We start from the raw sequence: 15,122 nt of genomic DNA, 5'->3' as shown, positions 1-15,122 counted from the left end.
ATCTTCCTACACTTCAAGTACTATTTTCCAAATACGTTAATCGATCCCATAATAAAGTTAATTTTATGACTATCTTATATCAACCATCTCTGACAAATGTACCTTTTATGGTATTTAATATATCTCCTTTCAAAAAGTATTTTTAAAATCAACTTTTTGCTAGTATTTCTAATTGTTTTGATTTTTTTTAAGAAAGGAAATTCTTACTGGAATAGAAAAATAATAAAAGGAATGAAGATTCTATGAGTAAGTAAAGTAGAAAATGAAAAAATTCAATGCCATTAAAAGCAGACACATAGGATCGTTTGTATCTTATGCCATATGAAAAGGTTGTTTTATTATCAGTGTAACTAATCACAATGAAACCATCTCTTACAACTAAAGACATTATAATGAATTTTCTTTACAGCTACAGAGAAATGGGATTTGCTGTTTCACATCAAATAGAACAGGCTGTATAAATTCTTCCTATTTATTGTAAAACATAATTTCATCTATAAAATCAGTCATGAAATGTTAAAACTGAAACAACAGAATTTATACCCTTTACTTAATTTAGTTTAAACAGTCTATTCACTAAAAGGGGGGGGGGGAGGTACATGTGATAGAGCCCCTGCTTTCTCATTAAGTGTTTCCATTAGGCCCTTTATTTTCAAGAATTTATAATGCAGCCATAAAAAAAAAGCATTCCATAGTAAAAGTTAGTATACTTTCCTTAAATTTTCCTTTCATCTTTTTCAAAAGGCAAGAAAACGAAGCACAAAGCATACGAATGCTGAGGAAGGGAAGAGAACGAGGAGAAAAAAATTTTAAAAACACAATGCATTTACACTGCAAATGTTAAACACTAGTGAAAAGGAACGTTCATGTACAAGTAAGGAGGCCCAACTATTCTAACAATACACTGCAGGACACATGGCAAACAGTTAACTTTTCTGAGCCTCAGTTTCCTCATTTGCAAAGTGAGAGAGAAGGACTAAGATTTCTAAATTCCATGAGAAAATCCCTCACTCACAATAAAAAAAATGTTGAACACTCAACCAGTAGAAAAAAGAATGGATCTGTTTTTCATTCCAGCAGGAATAATACGAAGAAAAAGGCTATTTCCAAAACGTAAAAATGGAGGAAAAATAACCAAAAAACAGCTAAAGACACGTTCCACACTGTTCTTGCTTAAACAGATTCCTCAGGTCCACTGAAGAGATGGATTAATACCATGGCTAATCAAAGAACGGCAAGGAAAACAGACTAAAACTACTAACTTTGGAAGAAATCTGGAAAACACTGTAATTCCAAATGTCGATAAGCTAACACATGATATAAAACTATCAAGCTTCAAGATTTTTGGAATATAAATTATTAGGTATCAAAGATATGAATGTTAAGAAAGTATATTTAGAAAAGAGAAAACTTCAGTATTAAATTTTAAAAATGGATATAGTTCTAACCAAGTCCAATTATCTAATAAGGTTAATAGTTTTTATTTTCCTCTGGGTGATGAAATTATAGGTAATTTTTTCTTCTTCTTCCTGGCTTTTTCCTATACTCTTTCCTAAATATATTACTTTGGAGGGGAGGAAACTAAAGGGGCAGCTTAAAAAAAGTCTCTACACATGGTAAGTAACGGAAAATGATAACTCCTCTCAAGAAGGGAAGAGCAAGCCCTCAGGTAGAAATACATTTATGATTGTGGTTCTAAGAATAAACTGAGAATCAAAATCTTACAAATAAAAGTAAATTTAAGGGGTGACTTGTAAAAGTCGGAGATGTTTGGGGTCTAATTTTGGTCAAACACCCAGGGACACCAAGAAATATCCCTACGGCCATCAGAGCACCCACTAAACTCAAGAGAAGAGGAGGAAGACCAATAACAAGCACAGTTATACATATACATATACCCCCATATCCCCTCCCTCTTGTGTCTCCCTCCCTCCCACCCTCCCTATCCCACCCCTCTAGGTGGTCACAAAGCACAGTGCTGATCTCCCTGTGCTATGCGGTTGCTTCCCACTAGCTATCTATTTTACGGTTAGTAGTGTATATATGTCCATGCCACTCTCTCACTTAGTCACAGCTTACCCTTCCCCCTCCCCATACCCTCAAGTCCATTCTCTAGTAAGTCTGTGTTTTTATTCCCGTCTTGCCACTAGGTTCTTCATGACTTTTTTTTTCCCTTAGATTCCATATATATGTGTTAGCATACGGTATTTGTTTTTCTCTTTCTGACTTACTTCACTCTGTATGACAGACTCTAACTCCATCCACCTCAGTACAAATAACTCCACTTCGTTTCTTTTTATGGCTGAGCAATATTCCATTGTATATATGTGCCACATCTTCTTTATCCATTCATCTGATGATGGACACTTAGGTTGCTTCCATGTCCTGGCTATTGTAAATAGAGCTGCAATGAACATTGTGGTACATGACTCTTTTTGAATTATGGATTTCTCAGGGCATATGCCCAGGAGCTGGCACCCACATCTCGGCCTCCAATACCTCCTCACTAAACAGAACCCGGCTCCTCAAGGAATGGCAGATTCTAGGCCGGGGGCAGGGTCAGTACACCATGAGCCTGGAGCATCTTATCATGTCACGAAGTGGGGAGAAATGTTTTTAGAAAATGTTGGGACAAAGACACAGGAGTCAGCTTGAAGAGGTGCCTACTGACTAAATCTGGGACAACGTGAGCACCAGAGTCGTTAGTGCCAGTAAACCATTAAAAGCAGGTATGAAGAAGTCCATACTGATGGCTGGGAGAGAGACAGAGAGACTGATTAGACAGACAAATGGATGGGCTGACAGGGCAAAGGTTACAGCAGAATGCTGAGGGCCAACTGGTAAATGTGGAGGGAGTGAGGGGATAGAAAATCATACTGACAGAGACCGTATCGGGCAAGAACTATCAATGGATGCCAATTCTAGGGGGGCAATTGTGATGTGCAAAATGTTTGAATGGCATTAAACCATCTCCCTACACACTGCTTATTTGCTGCAAGGGAAGAAAAAATATTCAGTAATTATACGGTGGATAACTCAGCTACTCCTTGCCAGGGGGGATCAAATTAACATCCTCAATGAAGGCGGACATGGGATGCCTGCAGATATAACACCCTGAGGAGGGGAGGACACCTGTGCATCACTGCAGCTGAGAATGCCGAACCTGCAGCTAATTAAGAGGAAACAGCACACAACACAGAGTGAGGAATGTTTTATTTGAAGACAAAAAAAAAATGTGGGGAGGACTGCATTCTTCACAAATGTCAATGTCATAAAAGACAAAGACAGACTATGGAAATGTTCCAGATTAAAGGAGGCTAAGGAGACATGACAACTAAACGTGCTATGTGTTCTCAGATTGGATCCTATGGTGGCAGGAAAACATGCCACTAAGGGCATGCTAGGTCAGCTGACCAAAAGTACTGTGATGGTTAACTGTATGTGTGGGGCTAAGGCATGCACAGACAGCCGGTAAAATATTATTTCCGGGTCCATCTGTGAGGGTGTTTCCGGAAGGGATAAGCATTTGAATGGTAGACTGAATAAAAAAGATCCACCCTCACCAGTGTGGGTTGGCAACACCCAATTTGTTGAGGGCCTGAATAGAACAAGACGGTGGAGAGGTGGAGGAAGGTCAAATTTGCTGTTTTCCCTTGAGTTGGGACGTCCACTTTCTCCTGCCCTCAGACATCAGCATTCCCGGTTTTTGAGCCATCAAACTCAGACTGAATTATATCACCAGCTTTCCTGTTTCTCGAGCCTGCAGAAAGAAGAATGTGGGACTTCTAGGCCTCCATATCCACATTAGCCAACTCCTATAAAAAAAAAATCCCCTCTTACATATATTTGTATACATCCTATTGATTCTCTAGAGAATCCTGACTGATACAGATTTTGATACTGAGAGTGGTTCTAGAGGAATAGGATTTTCCCTTGAATTGGAACTGAGGTTTCTGGAATTGGCTCTCTAATGTGATGAGATTTAAGGATGCTAATGACTCTTTCCAGTAGCAAAGAGAGTACTGATAACAGTCTATAGTGTGAATAGGAAAACACTGTACCCACAGTCCCACTAGACATAGCTGGTCTGCTAGTTTCCAGGTGACTGCATTTACTTCTACTAGAATGTTATGGGGAGTTCCCTGGTGGTCCAGCAGTTAGGATTTGGCAGTTTCACTGCCCTGGCCCGGGTTCAATCCCTGGTTGGGGAACTGAGATCCCGCAAGCTGCTCAGTGTGGCAATCAATCAATCAATCAATAAGAATGTTATGGATTAAGCACTGAAGACACTAAAATAGTATTCATCATGTGAACAGTATTTCCCAAGTATTACAGAAATACACTACAGGCATTTAAAATAAAGTTATGTACCACAAGTAAGGACTTTTAAATAAGTGTGTATTATTAGCATGAATATTAGGGGAAAAAAATAACATACCAACCTATGACTCCACATACATTACTTCTTATGACAAGGCTAAATTTAAAAAATAAAAAGTGAGGTAAAATACTGTGGAGTAAAATATAGCAAAAACAATGAAGGAATAAATAAATGACTAAAGTGTGGAAAACTCTACATTCATACCTTATTTATTTACTAATTTTTTGTATAAATTCTAAGAAGTCAATAAAAATAGATAAGGATTCTCAGCTCTAAATTCGTCTGTAGATAAGAGTGTTCTGAAAATCCCTCCCTTCCCCATGGCAGGCAACCCTTCATAGCTGGCATCACAAGTCTTCACTTATTAATTTTCACACAAGTACTGGCTACCTCAGACTATACCTTTAAGAAAACACTGCGGCCTAATAAAATGTCCTAACTCTGTAACATTACGCTTCTGCAGCCTGAGGAATAGATAAGAGAATTATATATGTGGAGAAGAAAAACTGCAGAATACTAATCTTCTACATATTCATAAACTGCCTTTCCTTCAGATGTGGGTACAGTGGCTAGACTCACCCTAACAAGAAGTTAATGCCCTAATTCCATAACTGCTATAATAAGTGGACTTGAAAATGGCTCAAACACAACACAAGTTCCTATCTCACTCCTGCAAACTCCCAAGGCAGGTGTTCCAGGTCTGCAGGCAGTCGGCTCCCAGCTGATTCAGAAATCCCGGCTCTTTCCAACCTGATGCTCTGACTCAGAGCTTCCTCATTCTCTGCATCCAGCTGACAGAACACGACAGCAAGCATGAAAGAGGCAGGGCATTTGCTTCTTTAAAAGCCTTGGCTCAAAAGTGGCACCTACCACTTCCACTCATTCCTGCTTCGCTGCAAGGAAATCTGAAAAATGTCACCTAGAGTTGTGCAACCGTCCCTTGTGGAAGGGAAGAACTGATTTAGGTGGACAGCTAGCCATCTCTGCCACACACCAATCCAAAAATTATCACACTACTTGTCAGTCTACCATTAATGAAGGCTTTTAATCTTTATAAGACTTACCAAGACCTGTTTTGAGAAATGCAACTGCCCCTGGAAGAGCATACTAAGAGCTACCACTTCCACATTTGTAAAACAAGGGAATTATAGACAATATCAGTCATTTGACAAATTTAGCTAATCATCAAAACATGAATCCCTTGGACCTACACGTGGACAGATTCCGATTAAGAAAGTCTGGGGTGGGGACAAAAGCCTGTAGTTCTAAAGAGCTCCCTGTTTGATTCTGATGAGCCAGATTTGGGACGCACTGGATAAAAGTCCCTCCTAACCTCAAAAAGAACCAATATATACTTAACATACATTTACCAGACAGAGGTGAGGTGCAGAGGAGGAGAGGGAAAAAAGGGGGAGGAAGAAAGGTGAATCAGGAAGGAGAAAAATGTACTGCACTAAACAGGGCCATCACACCAGATTCCGAACTCATTTGCCTATATAACAACCGGCCACACAACAGTATTCTGAGTGTGACTTTCAGCAAACACTGTCTCAATCTACCACCCTGAAACTCTAGGGTTTTAAACACTACCCCTACAGGAAACCAGATTATGGACCCTGAAGATTCTTAATGAAAATCGTTTGATCTCATTTTCTGAAAGACTATAATTTCTACTACCACTTTGTGAATGATCTAAATTTTCTAGGCTATTTTTAAACGTACATTACACCTTAGTTTAAATTCTAACAGTTTTATAATTTTATGCACTCGTATAACTGTGATTCCCCATTCTATAATAATTGATCCAATAATTATATATCAAATTTTGATCCCTAATTCACAATAATTCACAAATGAATTGTACCCTTGGAAAGAAGTGGTTTGTTGCTTGTTCTAGGTTTAAAACACAAAGTTTCCATTACATTTAGTAACTGACAAGCAAGCTAGGCTTTGGTTACATTGGATGAAGTAACCTGGTACTACTCCAACTGTGTTAAGCAGTATCTTTTCCCAAGGAGGCTTCTTATTACCTTACTTGTTTTTATTTAAAACTATTTTATTTTTTCATAAAAAGTAAAAAGTACAGCATATAAGAGAAAACAAAAGTATGAACATCAAACACATTGAAAAACACTGAGAACTAAGACTGAGATTATCTAGCTTTAGCAAAATACAGCTGAAACTAGAAGAGCTGAAGTACCTAAAACCCATTTGAAGAAGCCTACTTTCTACATCTGCCCATCAGGGATCTGCGACAAGCACTATATGTGTCTGAAATGCAGACATCCTGCTATGGAAGGACTCTCACGGGCTGTCAGCTTCTTAGTGAGGGGCTGGCTCTGTTAGAAAGTATGACATTACATAATTACAAATGCTTGACAGTTCTGCTTTAGACAAATTTAGCACTCCGAATATCAAACAAAAATAGTACAACTATTTGGTTCCATAGGACGTGCAACTTGACTTAGGGCTTCTATAATCATCTTTTTATTTTTCCTATACTTGCTCATTTCAAGGAGCGACTGTCATACCACGATGGCTTAAAAAGGTTTACGGCATAAGTAATGTTTATTTAAAAATAGTCCTCGTAATATGGGATACATATGATACTCCAAAAAATTTTATCAAAGGCTAGGAAAAAAAAAAATAGGCAAAATAGGCAAAGGTAGATTTCCCAAAAGTGACTTTTTTAGCAGCCTAAGCAAAGAAGTATGATTTCCTAAATCCTATGGCACGATACTACCACTTCCTAATGAACTGGGAAGATGCAATCCTCAGAACTAACAACAAAATACAATTACTTTTTCTGCTTTCTAGACTTGCCATTTACTAGAATAATAAAGTCATGTACACTGGTTTAAAAACAAACCTAGCAAAATCAAGTAACTTGGAAAATGGGGGTGAATACACCCTTCACCAGTCCTGCTCTCTACTCCCATTCCTACTTGGACTTTGCCTTTTTTTCTGTAACTCACAACACTCTGGGACACAACTCTGCTTTGTCTACGACTGTCTTCCTCTGACCTTCTCTGACAGAGTCAGAGACTTCCTCCACCTGTTTCCCCTGTGTGCCCACAGGACCTCCCCACCTCTGTGACACGGGGCGGTAGTGACCTGACCCCCCCACCCCGGGTTCACTGGGTGGCTCCATCCTCAGCTAATGAGTGTGCGTGCACAGTGAGCGCCCAGCAAGCGTTCACACTCCTCGCCCTCGAAACCAGTCTCCTCCCTGGTACCTCTACTCCGGAGAGCACTGTCACACCACAGTCCAACAAGAATGTATCTTGACCACCGTCACCCCCATCATTATTTTTTTCATACAAACTGAATAGTCCCTGTGTAGATGGACACTGCAAAAAAGAAAGTTTGTTTTTAAAATATTTGGTAGATATAAAAATAATTTTAATGTGTACAAAGATATTAAGCATAATATAACAAAAACCTGAGTACAGATCACAGTTTAAGAAAATTAAATTCTTGTCTTTGAAGTCCCTCTTGGTGTGCCTATCACCTTCCCTCTTGTTACACAGCTACCCACTAACTTGTATTTTCTGTTTATAATTTACCTATTTTCTTTACTACTTTGCCATACCTGTATTCCTAACAATACGCAATTGTTTTGCATGTTTCTAAACTTAAAAAAGAAAAAGGGAAAAATACTAGATGCATTCTTCTGCAAGTAGCTTTTTTTCCCTCAAGTTAATGTTCCTGATACTTATCCTTGGTGATGCATGTGCCTGAAGTCCATTGGGTTTCACAATTGCACAGTACTTCACTACAGGAATATAGTACAATTTATTCATTCTCCTGTGATGGGCGTGGCTTCCAAGGTTTGTCTTTTACAAACAGTGCAAGGGTGAGCATTCCTGTACATGTCTCCAGTCATTCATGGACCCGAGTTTCTCTGGGGCAGTGGTGTGCCCATTTTAGCATGCATCAAATCACCTGGAGGGCTTGCTAAAACAGAAAGCTGGCCCACCCCCAAGGTTTCTGATTCAGTAGGTCTAGGGTGGGGCCCCAAAATGTGCGTTTCTAACAACTTCCCAGGAGATGATGGGAACACAACGCAGAAGCAACACTCTAGGATAAAGACATAGGAGTAGAATTACTGGGTCAAAGGGTACACGCCTCTTTAACTTTACTAGTTAATTCCAAAGTTATTGTACCAATGTACACTCCCTCTTAGCATTCACTAGAATGCTTCCTACCCTCCTGAACAGCAGATATTGTCAGATTTTTACACTGTTGCCAAATTAGCATGTATGAAACTATATACCATGTTGGTCCTAATTTGCAGTTCTCTAATTACTGATGAAGTTGAGAATCTCTGCATTCAGGTTTCCTCTTCTGTGAAATGCCTATTCAGGTCCTTTGCCCATTTGCCTAGTGTTCTTATAGATTTGCAGCTGTTCACCTTTCTGGACACTAAACTTTTATCAGTAATATGTACTAAAAGATCTATTCTCACTTGTGACTTGTCTGTTCACTTTCTTGCTGGTTTCTTTTAATAAACAAAAGTTGTCAATATCAAGGTTGTCAAACACATCAATCCTTTCTTTTATGGTTTGCACCTTCTATAATTTAAGAACCTTTTCCCTCTAACAGAGTAATACAACTATTGCCCTACATTGTCTTCTAAAAGTTTCATAGTTTTGCCTTCTACATATAAGCCTTTAATTGACCTGTAGTTGATTTTGGTGAATGATGTGAATTAGAAACATATCCCACTGCTAAGAAGTTTCCTGTTTGGTAAGGGCCACAGTTACAGCCAACAATAACTATACACAGTAAGTGCCCCAAGTGAGATATTGGTTAGATGTTAATCACTGTTTTGTTGAGGTTTATTCTGCTCTCTCATTGAGGAAAACAAAAAACTGGAAATTTTCAACATGAAAACTTGGAAAGTTTTAGCAAATTAGTCAGAATATGATCCCCACTCACCACACTCCAAGAAGCATCTTTTAAAAATACCAAAAAAATGTTGGATTATTCTTAAAAAAAAAAAAAGCATTGGGGAAAGTGTGGGAAAATCTGCATTCTCAATAGTACTGGTTAGGATATAAATCTATACAACCTTTCAAGAGGGTAATTTTACAATTTATATATCAGAAACCTTAAAATGTGTATCTTCTTTGAGCTATCAGTGACTCTTTACAGAATTTACCTTAAAGAAATAACCAGACAAAATATGTGTTTAAGGATATGCACCAAGGAACTCTTTACACGAGAAAAAACTGGGAACAACCTAATATCCAGCAATGAGGTACCAGTTAAAGATGAAGCCGCCATGGCACATCCATAGACTGGCATACTGTGCAGATTACAGAGCTGTACTGACAGGGGGAAATGGTCACAGTATTCCAGTAGTTTATAAAAACACTTAACAAGATGCACATACAACATTCATTTACTCATAAATATTTATTGAGTGCCTCTATGTGCTAGGTACCAAGCAAGTTACTGAGTAAACAGAAAGAGGGATCTGTCCCCTGCCTCCAAGGAGCTTACAGGCACTGAGAGGAGACAAACCAGGTATGTATCTTCCAACTGACTCAGGTTAGGATATTAAAGGCACACGCATTTCGGAAATAGAGATAATTTATATGTGTAATATAGCCAGCAATTCCATTAGCAAGGAAAGCACGTGCCCCAGCTCCATGGGCTGGCAAGTGGGTAAGCAGTGGGATACCAGGAGCAACTGCCTCGTGATGAACTGAAGTGCATCCATCTTCTAAATGCTCCAGGGAGAATTCTTAAGAAATGCAGCACAATTATGGAAAGTCGTGCACTGGAAGACACATGTGAGACAGGTGACAGAACCAAAGCAAAACAATCGGACAAACAGCTTCCACTGTTGCCAATTCAAGACGAATACTGACCGAGATCAAGTACAAGTTCTTGAGCAAATAACTGTTCTTCCAGCAGTGAAACCTCTACCCTTTCCAGCTATGTTTGAGTCCAACAAATAGTACTGAAGCCTCCCAAGATAAGAAGTATTCCACAGTTAGGGTCAGGTTCAAAGGATTCTGATATTAGATATTCACTTATTTTAACCTTTTGCACCAAAATCAGGCAAATTAGGAGGGTCATTAATTACAAAGAGAAAATGTTTAATCTTAGAGCACAGAAAGATGTCAGACACCACCTCAACCAAGAGGTCAAAGTTAATATTCACCACTGATAAAATATATCTACATCACGTGCATTCCAATACAATGCACTGAGGGCAAACTTCACCGCTGTGGTATTCTTGCCAAAAATGCCTAACCCTCAATTTAATCCTGAAAGAACACGACGCAAATTCAAACCCACTAACATTCTACAACATAACTGACCAGTACTCCTCAGAAGTATCAAGGTCATGGAATATAAACCTAAAAGGAACTGTCACAGATTGGAAGAGACTACAGAGGCATGATAACTAAATGCAATGTGGGATACTGGGTTGGCTGCTGAACCAGAAAAAGGACATCAGTGGTGAAACTCAAATCAAGTCTTTAGATTAATTGTATCAACTGCCCGGTTTTGGTAACTGCACTACAGTTACATAACGTGTTAACAAAGAGACCTGGTTAGAAGATATATAGAACTCTCTGGACTATTTTTGAAATTTTTTTGTAATTCCGCAATTATTTCAAAGTAAAAAGTTTTTAAAAATCATTTAAGATGCAAGATAAAAAGGTATGGGGATCGCTCATTAACTCTAACATAAAAATATGCTAGCTACCTCCTCCAATAACTATGCTTTAAAAAAATCCCAATAATTGCAACTAAGGCGTAAACTGGAATAAATGGCAATTATTCAAGAAAAGCCCATGACTGGGATCATCTAGAGAGCAGAGTAACTTTCCAGTTAAACGACCTACCTTACTTTCCCCCTTACTCTTTTTTAATTTAATTCAACTTACATTTCTTCAACATCTATTACAGGCATGTAATCTGTGCTTGGGCCCGACAAGATTTTGATATGTAAGAAAAGAACATTTTAGTACACAAAACCACACAGAAAAGCATAGAAAAACAAAGCTGGAAGTAACTTTTTACTCCCATACAACCTAGCAATCAACCTGGACACCCTTTTCAGTGTGAATGTTGGTAAGACTGGGGGCTCTCACAGCTCACGTGTAGCCCCTTCAGTAGTAAGTGGCTCTGACCACTAGAACTGTCTCCAAAAATTACCCTTGAATATGCCAAAATGACTCTGAGAAATACTCCATTTCCAGTCCTTATTTTTCATCTAATCATATGTTGTTTATGCGTTACTGTTTGTGATACAAAACTTAAAAACTTGATTCTCTGAGTACCAGGGAGAAGGTGAGGCGGGTAAAACCTGTGGAGGTTTACTTACTCTCCTCTTATGAGAGATCAAAGGCAACATCACGTGAGGCCAGGGCTCCCGAAGTGTGGCCTCAGAGGCCGCAGCTTCAACATCACCCAGGCACCTGTCAGAAGTGCAACTTCCCAGGCCCAGCACAGACCTGCTGAATCGGAGCCCCTGGGTGATGCCCCGCATCTGTGTTTTCACAAGCCCCCCAGTGACTCTGATGCACCTTAAATTTGAGAGCTACTGATGCTTCCAAGAGCAGAAAGACTAGCCTATAAATCAGGGGGCCTGATTCTAATCCTTGTTCTGCCACTAATTTCTGAGACATGTTTGTCACTTAGCTTCTGGGGGGCTCAGCCTCCTCATCAGACAATGAGAGAATGAAAATAGATCACTGCCACGGTCCTTATGCCCTCTAAAATGGGACAACTCTATGAGGCCTAAAAGTGAAAAGAGAACCACAGCATTTCACATATTTCTCTTTCATCCAAATGAAACAATTAAAATTTCTCCCTTTCATCAACTGGTCTCTGAATCATATTTCTTATTATTTTAAATAAAACTGCGTTAACTTTGCTTTAGTGAAAGCCATATGAACTCTAATTTTACAGTTTCCTATTTAGTTCTGTATCAAGTCTATTTTGGAGGAATTCCACATAATAACAAAACTTCCAAGAAACCTACGCTACAGACTGAATTATAATTCCCGCCCCCAGCCCCCATCCCAAATTCGTATGTTGAAGCCCTACTCCCCAATGTGCCAGTATTTAGAGACGGGGCCTCTGGAAGGTAGGTTTACCTGAGATCATGAGGGTGAGGCCCCCAAGATGGGATCAGTGTCCTCACAAGAGGAAGAGAGACCAGAGTTCTCTCGCTCTCTGCCATGTGACAACAGAGCAAGAAGGTGGCTATCCGCAAGCCAGGAAGATTCCCTCAGCAGGAATCGGCACCTCGATCTGGGACTTCTCAACCTCCAGAACTGTGATAAATAAATGTTTGTTGTTTCAGCTACCCAGGCTATGGTATTTTGTTATAGCAGCAAGAGCTGACTAAGACACTCACATGTCCCCTCTGGTGTGGGGATCTAACACGCCAAGTTACAGTGCAGAACTGTGCTCCGTGACCTCTCATAACGACTGTGATCGAACCACAGGAAGGATTCACAAGCAAGAAAATCAAAGAATTTTAAAATGTATAGATCTAGATATTTCCATTACTACACAGTTTTCATTTATCCTCCTGTTCATGGATTTATAAACTGGGATGCTTCTCGCAACCTGTGATACCTGTGAAACAAATCTCTTCTTAGAGGGGCTGTGAGAGAGGGAGGTGAATCAAACAGAAGAGTGTTTTATAAAAGAGAGTTCTCCTCTAATAAAACAAACCTAATTAGAATGAATGTTGGGGAAAATGTTCCATCAATCAAGTGAATACCCATTAACCCTTAAGATCTCCACTCAAATATATCCTGCAAGCTCTCACCACTCCTACCCCAGCAGTGATCATTTCCTCCGTGCTCCCGTATCTCCATTTCAGCACTTGGCAAAAGGCTTTACATTTGTTTATGTATCTGTCTCCGCCAACGGACCCTGAAATCATCTAGGGCAATATGTTACTCTCTCCTGCACTAAAATGGTGTCTGGCATGAAGCAGGAACCAGTGATTATTAAGTGGAGCCACTTTGCTTTGTTAAACACCAGTGGAACTCTGTCCTATCTTGCAGCTTTTGTGTAAATCTGAAATTATTCCAAAATCACAGGTTTTTTTTTTTTTTAAAGGCACCAATAGCAACTGCGCTATCAGCAATCATCACAACTGTCTTACACATCATTTAAGAAGACATTAGCTACTACAGAGCCTTGCCTTGGCGGGTTTTGTTTGTTTGTTTATTTGTTTATTTGGCTGCGCCGGGTCTTCGTTGCGGCACTAGGGATCATTCGTTGCGGCATGCCGGCTTCTTAGTTGCAGCATGCATGCGGGATCTAGTTCCTGGACCAGGGATCGAACCCGGGGTCCCCTGCATTGGGAGCGCAGAGTCTTACCCACTGGACCACCAGGGAAGTCCCCGCCTTAGTGTTTTCCAGACGTGACACTAGGAGTTAGTAATTTCACATGTAGCAAACTTGAAGAAGAATGAATAACAAACATTTGAGATTTGAATCCGGACGTTAACTTTGGTCAAGTTATTTAATCTGGGTCTCAGTTGGTGGAAAGGGGTTAATTCCTGCTCTACAAGACTGCTGTGCTAAGTAAAGTATACAGAGTATATATCAAATGAGCTCTCCTAATGATGTTCTAGTCAACAGATAATCAGCGCCCTTCCCTGTACGGTGTTCCAGCTGGACTAACACCTCACCGCAGAACAGGTGCACACTGTAATTAGTTCCACGGGCACGAGCTGTAACGTTATATACCTCAGTCACCATTAGAGCTATGGTTACCTATAAAAAAAGAAATCCTACTCGTGTGTCCCTGGATGCCAGCCCTGCCAAGATATCCCACTCCATAATTCTCCCTTGAAAATAAGCTATTCCCACCTCGACGCAGCCGACAGGGGTCAGCCGCTCCTGCCACCCGCCTCCACCAGACTGGTCCCCAGAAAGCGGACAAGCACACACAGGACGTGCCCACTAGCTGGGGAGAGGGGTACCCGCTGCTCCAAAAAGTGGTGTGCGGCAGCCTGGGGTCTCCGTCCAGGGCGGAGCGGCTGAACCCGAGCGGCCAGGACCCACCCTTCCGGTCGTACCGCTCTCGGGCACCAGCGCTCCAGACCGCTGCCCGCCCGCCCGGCGTCCTTAACGGAAGCCGACGCTGGTGGCAGCGGCGCGGCTCCGGGAGACCGGGAGGGGGCGAGGGGGCGCGCGGGCAGGCGGGCAGCCGGAGGAAACCGACACGCGGCAGCTCGGCCTGTGCGTTTCACTCGGGGGAAGCCCGGCGGTAAGAAGCGCCCGACGGGCAGGGGCGCGCGGGATCGCCGCCTCCGCCCTGACAGCCAGGCCCGTGTGAGCCGGGCCGCGGGGCGAGCAGCGGCTGGCGGCGCGGAGTCCGGGCGGCCGCAAGGCCGCGCGGGCGGCGGGCGTGTGTCGGGTGAGTCTGGGCGGCGTCGGGAGGGACCGGCGAGCGGGGAGGGGCGGAGGCGGGGGGAAGGGGGGAGGAGGAAGAGCGAAGGGCCCTGGCGGGGCTCCCGGCGCCCAGCCGCCCGGGCCCGGGCCCTCAAGCCACCGCCCCCAGGCCCCGCGCTGACGCTGGACGGTCCCCGCCTCCAAACCCCCCGCCCCGGCCAGAGAATAACTTACCTGTTTGCCGACGGAATCGCTCCTGCTCGCCCCTCTGACTGACTCCTCCGGCTCACCGTCTTCCCTCTGGGAGGAAGGGGAGGGACTTCCTGTCTCTCCGCTGAGCGACTTCCGGCAGTCC

The 15,122-nt window shown here is 41.7% G+C and overlaps 1 protein-coding gene across 3 annotated transcripts in view; it reads right to left on the bottom strand.

Annotated features, from left to right (window-relative positions):
• ZNF407 (zinc finger protein 407) overlaps positions 1 to 15,122 on the bottom strand; it is a 417,847-nt gene extending 402,725 nt beyond the window's left edge. For 2 of the 3 annotated variants that reach the window (XM_068563714.1, XM_068563716.1), the window contains exon 1: positions 15,002 to 15,122. The gene's annotated coding sequence lies outside the window, so the exon portion shown is untranslated. Of the gene's footprint in view, positions 1 to 2,231; positions 2,310 to 15,001 lie in introns of those variants that run through there. The other variant, XM_068563715.1, reaches the window with a different exon arrangement.

Source organism: Eschrichtius robustus, chromosome 14 (assembly GCF_028021215.1).
Source record: "Eschrichtius robustus isolate mEscRob2 chromosome 14, mEscRob2.pri, whole genome shotgun sequence".
NCBI lineage: Eukaryota > Metazoa > Chordata > Mammalia > Artiodactyla > Eschrichtiidae > Eschrichtius > Eschrichtius robustus.
The sequence above is the reverse complement of the archived record's forward strand: the minus strand, read 5'-3'. Positions and strand labels throughout refer to the sequence as shown.